This window comes from Hemiscyllium ocellatum, chromosome 10 (assembly GCF_020745735.1).
Source record: "Hemiscyllium ocellatum isolate sHemOce1 chromosome 10, sHemOce1.pat.X.cur, whole genome shotgun sequence".
In the NCBI taxonomy this organism is placed as follows: domain Eukaryota; kingdom Metazoa; phylum Chordata; class Chondrichthyes; order Orectolobiformes; family Hemiscylliidae; genus Hemiscyllium; species Hemiscyllium ocellatum.
Window position 1 is genome coordinate 11200016 of NC_083410.1, and position 7072 is coordinate 11207087.

Sequence of the window (7072 nt, forward strand, 5' to 3'; positions counted from 1 at the left end):
AGAGGCTGTGACTGAGGAAAGGCTGCTGCAGGCAGAGAGGACTAACTCTAGGGATAATGCACCATGGGCTGTGTCCCTCCCCTTATTCATCCAAGAGCTTATTCCCCATTACACACTGAGCACACTCTGCCGTACCTTTGTAACTCCTGGCAACTAGAGACAGCAGGTAGAAATTGGATAGTAACACAAAGGTGGGCATCATCACAATGGGGTCATGTATCACTACCTGGTGAGCAACTTGCAAAGCTGCAGGATTGTATTTGCTGCCCCTCTCCTCACCCCCGAGTTGATTTTCACCTACTCTTGTACACTTTGGATTCCAGTTTTACATCCTGACATTTTGTTCATGGTTCAGGACACCCACTCTGCGTGTGTCAGCTCCAGATAGGCAATTCAACCACATAGGTCATCACAAGCAAGCTCAATCCTACCTCAAATTATCCGAATACCGGGGGCCAATCAAGTGTGGGAGCTATCTGCAGCCCTGAGTTAAGATCAGGTAAGTCTACTAGTAACGGGAATCCCAGTAGACAAACAGAAGGCTGGAAGCAGTATCAGGAGGTGGAGAAGTCAACGTTTCAGGTATAACCCTTCTTCAAGAATCAAGCTGTGTCCCTCTTGTTCTTCAATGGTTTAGTATATTCTTCAGATTTATGCTGATGAACTTATGAACCCCATCACAAAACTACAATTCAGCAAACTGCAGCTTATTTGATGATTGTTATATCACCCCTCTACATCACTACACCAGACACCCAAAGAATCTGGGTTAATGCTCTGATGACCCAAGTTCAGATACCACCATGGTGGAATTTAAGTTCAATTAATAATTCTGAAAGTCAAAATTAATCCAGACCAACTATCACCTAACTAGTTCATTAATGTCCTTTAGGGAAGGAAATCTGCCATCCTCACCCAGTCTGGCCTACATATGGCTCTGGAGTCACAGCAAAGTACTTACCACTGCCCTCTGAAACGACCAAACAAACCACTCCATGGGGCAATTAAAAATGGGTAATAAATGCTGGCCCTGCCTGAGATGACCACATCCCATGGAAGAATAAATTGCAAAAATGTATAGTTTGTTAACTATAGAGATTGCATTTGCTACTATTTAATTCAGCTTCTTGTTTCCTCCTTCTTTGAGAGAGACTGGTAAGTTATCAGATAGTTGCCACATGTTACTATTGAAATCTCTGGACTCCAGTGACATTGATGGGAACACCACTGCCTGCACATTCAGCTCCAAGTCACTCACCATCTTGACTTGGAGTTATATTGCTATTCCTTCATTTTTGCTGGGTAAAGATTCTGCAGTCATTCAAGATATCAGCTCGCTACCATCTTATCGAGGGTAATCAGGGATGGGCAGTAAATGCTGCAAATGTGTTGCTGGTCAAAGCACAGCAGGCCAGGCAGCATCTCAGGAATAGAGAATTCGACGTTTCGAGCATAAGCCCTTCATCAGGAATAAGAGAGAGAGCCAAGCAGGCTAAGATAAAAGGTAGGGAGGAGGGACTAGGGGGAGGGGCGATGGAGGTGGGATAGGTGGAAGGAGGTCAAGGTGAGGGTGATAGGCCGGAGTGGGGTGGGGGCGGAGAGGTCAGGAAGAGGATTGCAGGTTAGGAGGGCGGTGCTGAGTTGAGGGAACCGACTGAGACAAGGTGGGGGGAGGGGAAATGAGGAAACTGGAGAAATCTGAATTCATACCTTGTGGTTGGAGGGTTCCCAGGCGGAAGATGAGGCGCTCCTCCTCCAGCCGTCGTGTTGTTGTGTTCTGCCGGTGGAGGAGTCCAAGGACCTGCATGTCCTCGGTGGAGTGGGAGGGAGAGTTAAAGTGTTGAGCCACGGGGTGATTGGGTTGGTTGGTTCGGGCGGCCCGGAGGTGTTCTCTGAAGCGTTCCGCAAGGAAGCGGCCTGTCTCACCAATATAGAGGAGGCCACATCGGGTGCAGCGGATGCAATAGATGATGTGTGTGGAGGTACAGGTGAACTTGTGGCGGATATGGAAGGATCCCTTGGGGCCTTGGAGGGAAGTGAGTGTGGAGGTGTGGGCGCAAGTTTTACATTTCCTGCGGTTGCAGGGGAAGGTGCCGGGGGTGGAGGTTGGGTTGGTGGGGGGTGTGGATCTGACGAGGGAGTCACGAAGGGAGTGGTCCTTGCGGAACGCTGATAGGGGAGGGGAGGGAAATATATCCTTGGTGGTGGGGTCCGTTTGGAGGTGGCGGAAATGGCGGCGGATGATACGTTGTATGCGGAGGTTGGTGGGGTGGTAGGTGAGAACCAGTGGGGTTCTGTCTTGGTGGCGGTTGGAGGAGCGGGGCTCAAGGGCGGAGGAGCGGGAAGTGGAGGAGATGCGGTGGAGGGCATCGTCGATCACGTCTGGGGGGAATCTGCGGTCCTTGAAGAAGGTGGCCATCTGGGCTGTGCGGTGTTGGAATTGGTCCTCCTGGGAGCAGATGCGGCGGAGACGAAGGAATTGGGAATATGGGATGGCGTTTTTACAGGGGGCAGGGTGGGAGGAGGTGTAGTCCAGGTAGCTGTGGGAGTCAGTCGGTTTATAATAGATGTCTGTGTTGAGTCGGTCACCCGAGATAGAAATGGAAAGGTCTAGGAAGGGGAGGGAGGAGTCTGAGACAGTCTAGGTGAATTTCAGGTCGGGATGGAAGGTGTTAGTAAAGTTGATGAACTGTTCAACCTCCTCGTGGGAGCACGAGGCAGCGCCGATACAGTCATCGATGTAGCGGAGGAAAAGGTGGGGGTGGTGCCAGTGTAGTTGCAGAAGATGGACTGTTCCACATATCCTACGAAGAGGCAGGCATAGCTGGGGCCCATGCGGGTGCCCATGGCAACTCCTTTAGTTTGGAGGAAGTGATGGGCAGTAAATGTTGTGAAAATATTTTTGTTTAAAATTCACGTCACAACAGGAAAGCATTGTTAAGGATTTCACAGTTAGCATAAGACAGACATGTCAGGATAAGAGGTCCTAACTACAGGCAGCAAAGGTGTGGGCTCATTCTTAGTCAGAGTTGACTCATTTCTACCACGATGCTTTAGATAAAATGTCACCACATGTCCTAGTGCCACAGGCTCAGGTAGTGGAAATTCAACTTAGGAATTCAAGTTCTGAATGCTGTGTACTTAAAGCAACAAGTTTTATTATTCTTACGTGGGATGTGGGCATCGCTGGCAAGATCTGCACTTTGTTTCCCATTTACAGTTGCTCCTGCAGAAGGTGGCACCTTTAACCAAGCACCTGAGGCACTGCATTGGAATGATGACATTGGGCCACACAAGGAGATATTAGGACAAGGAACCCATGTTTTGGATAAAGACATAAGTTTAAAAGGAGGAAGTTGAGAGAGTGGGAGAATTTCAGAGCTCAGGACTTCAGTAGCCAAAGGCATGGCCACCATTACAGCAATGAAAATCCCAGGTGTTCAATTCATAGAATGCACCAGCAAATTTCCATTAATCCATCCTGAATGCAACAAGTTCAAATGTTCCTATTGTGTGGCATCTTGCTGTGCGCAAATGGACTGCTGCTTATCTACTCATTAGGAAAGGCCAAGTGTATAGTAGATTTCCTGTGAGCTGTTACAGCTTGCTAGATAATTGTAGTCATTTTCAATCAGTCTATTCGAATATACAATGAGACATGAGTGCACATTTTCTGACCTAGACATAGGGACACTGCCATTGTCTCACAAGAGCCCTTGTTAGATAATTACAAGTTTGGTGTTCCTTTCTTGTGCTGGACTTAGTCAGTAGGTCACAATCGCATTTTCAATGCACAGGAAATAGAAGTAGGAGTAGGCTATTCAGCCCCTCAGGCCTGCTGTAACATTAATATCGGATCATGGTTGATCTGATTGTGATCTCAATGTCACTTTACTGCCTTTCCCCGATATTCTTTGGCTCCCTTATTAGTCAAGAATCCATCTACCTCAGCTTCAAAACTGTACCAGGACCCTGCCCCTCTGCTAACTGGGGAGGAGTATTCACTACCAAATACCCTCAACTCTCCGAGATGATCCAATTGTGGTTTGTGGGATCTCACTGTGTAAAAATTGACTACCAAGTTTCTTGCATTACAAAAACATCTACACCTGAAGCATATTTGAGGGAAGTGGGGGAAGGTTAGGAGATGCAGGCTCATGAAGGGTGATACACAAATGTAAGTCAGTCATTCCTTCAGGGAAAGCACAGGTTCTAGATCAATGTGAAACATTAGACTTCTGGGACTGGAATAAGATCTTTTGAGACAGTTCCTAAATTAGTATTCGGTTAAGAGTACACAGAGTTCAGTTTCCATGGTCACTTGGACTTTGGAGTCTGTAGATTGAAGTGATATGGCCAGGATTATAAGATCATTCAATTAGATTCTGTTTAGTTATTGTCATTGTTCCCAGTGTAGTTTTAGCACCTTCTCTTGCTTAGTCTTTAATGTAAAATCCTGTTTACAATGCTCTTAGGTCAATACACCTTTCCAGCTGAACCAGGGCCTGTCTATTATTCATTAACCAAGTCTCACAGAATATCACTCTGGATTTGACTGCCTCCCTGTTGCATTGTACCAGTTCAGCCATGCACTTAACATAAAAGCCACTTTGATTACACTAACAATAAAACACATTATTCAAAGTGTATGCACCAAGGTTACAGTTGGTAAGTCAAATTACTGCACGGACATGGGTATGACTGCATCATAAGAACATAAGAAAGTAAGAACTCGGAGCAGGAGTAGGCCATCTGACCCCCTGAGCCTGCTCTGCCATTCAATAAGATCATGGCTAATCTTTTCATGGACTCAACCCTACTTAGCTGCGCTCTCACCGTGACCCTTAATTCCATTATTGTTCAAAAGAAATCTATCTCGGCTTTAAAAATATTTACTGAAGTAGTGTCAACCACTTCCCTGGGCAGGGAATTCCACAAATTCACAACCCTCTGGGTGAAGAAGTTCCTTCTCAACTCAGTCCTAAATCTGCTCCCCCTAATTCCGAGACTATGCCCCCCTGTCCTAGCTCCACCCACCAGTGGAAACATCCTCTCTACGTCTATCTTATCAATTCCCTTCATAATTTTATATGTTTCTATATAAATGATCCCCTCTCATTCTTCTAAATTGCAATGAATATGATCCCAGTCTATTCAGTCTCTCCTCATGAACCAGGAGAAAGTGAGTACTGCAGATGCTGGAGATCAGAGCTGAAAATGTGTTGCTGGAAAAGCGCAGCAGGTCAGGCAGCATCCAAAGAGCAGGGGAATCGACGTTTCGGGCATGAGCCCTTCTTCAGGAATGAGGAAAGTGTGTCCAGCAGGCTAAGATAAAAGGTAGGGAGGAGGGACTTGGGGGAGGGGCGTTGAAAATTCGATAGGTACCAACCCATTGACTCTGGAATCAATCTGGTGAATCTCCTCTGCATCTCCTCTACTGCCAGTATTTCCTCTCTCAAGTAAGGAAACCAAACCTGCACACAGTTCACCAGGTGTGGCCTCACGAGCACCCTGTAACATAATCTCCCTGCTTTTAAATTGGCTACATCATGGCTACACTACTGGGTTAGTCATCCAGAGATCTGGACTAATACTGCATAAACATAATAAATAGCCATTTGGCCCCTCAAGCTTGCTATTTTATTCAATAGAATCCTCTGGAAATAGGAGTTCAAATCACACTGCAAAAGCTCGACAATCTTTTATCCAATTAATGAATAAATCTACAATAAAATGCTGGTCTCATTTACAATAATCCTAACATTGGGTGGGGAAGACACCCATTTGGTTCAGCAGTACCCAAAGGGAATCTGCTTTCTTACCCGGTCTGGCCTACGTATGTGATTTCAGCCTCACAGCAATGGGCAGTCAGGTTCAGGGAACCCAGGGATGGCAATAAATGCCAGTTTTGCCAGCAATGGTCAGATTACAAGAACAAACATCGGGAGAAATATTCATCACTGGTCCCGTTGGGCATTGAGAGGATTTAAGGATTGGAGGAGTCCAACGACTCATAGAATCATACAGCACAGAAACAGGCCCTTCGGTCCAACCAGTCCATGCTAACCATGTTTCCCAAACTAAACTAGTCCCACCTGTAATTGTTTGGTCCATATCCCTCCAAACCATTACTATTCATGACCTTGGCATTCAACAATTTCACTATCACTGAGTCCCCCACTGTCAATTTCCTGAAGGTTATCATTGACTAGAAACTTAATTGGACTCACCACATAAACACAGTGCCTACAAGAATAGGTCAGAAGCTAGGAGTACTGCAGAATGTAACTCACCTCCTGACTCCTCAAAGCATATCTACCACTGCAAGGCACAAGTCAGGAGTATGATGGAATACTCCCCTCTTGCCTGGATGAGTACAGCTCCAACAACACTCAAGAAACTTGTACCATCCAGGACAAAGCAGTCTGCTTGATTGGCACCACATCCACAAACATCCACTCCCTCCACCACCAATGGTCAGCAGCAGCAGTGTGTACTATCAACAAGATGCACAGTGGAAATTCACCAAGGATCCTCAGACTGCACCTTCCAAATTCACAATTGCTTCCATCCAGAAGGATGAGGGCAGCAGATGTATGAGAGCGCCACCCCCTGCAAGGTCCCCTCAAGCCACTCACCATCCGGACTTGGAAATACTCATTGTCGCTGGGTCAGACTCCTGGGATTCCCTCCCTAAAGGCATTGTGGGTAGACTTACAGAATAGGGACTGAAGCAGTTCAAAATGGCAGTTCACCGCCACCTTCTCAAGGGCAACTAGGGACAGACAATAATTATGTTGAGCCAGCCAGCAACATCCACATTCCACGATTGAAGAAAATTTATTCAGAATCTTCTGTTTCGCGCATCCACAATATTTTGCTTTTTAAGAGTCTCAAAAGCAGGTCCAGGGATGATATGGATCAGAAGGTAGCTCTGGGGAACACTAAAGAACCAGCAGGATTGCAGGAAGTAGAAAGCCTCTCCTACCTATGTTTCTAACCAACTTGCTCAGAGATTTTATTACACACCTTCAGAGCAGGTGGGACTTGAACCCAGGCCTTCCCGTCCAGG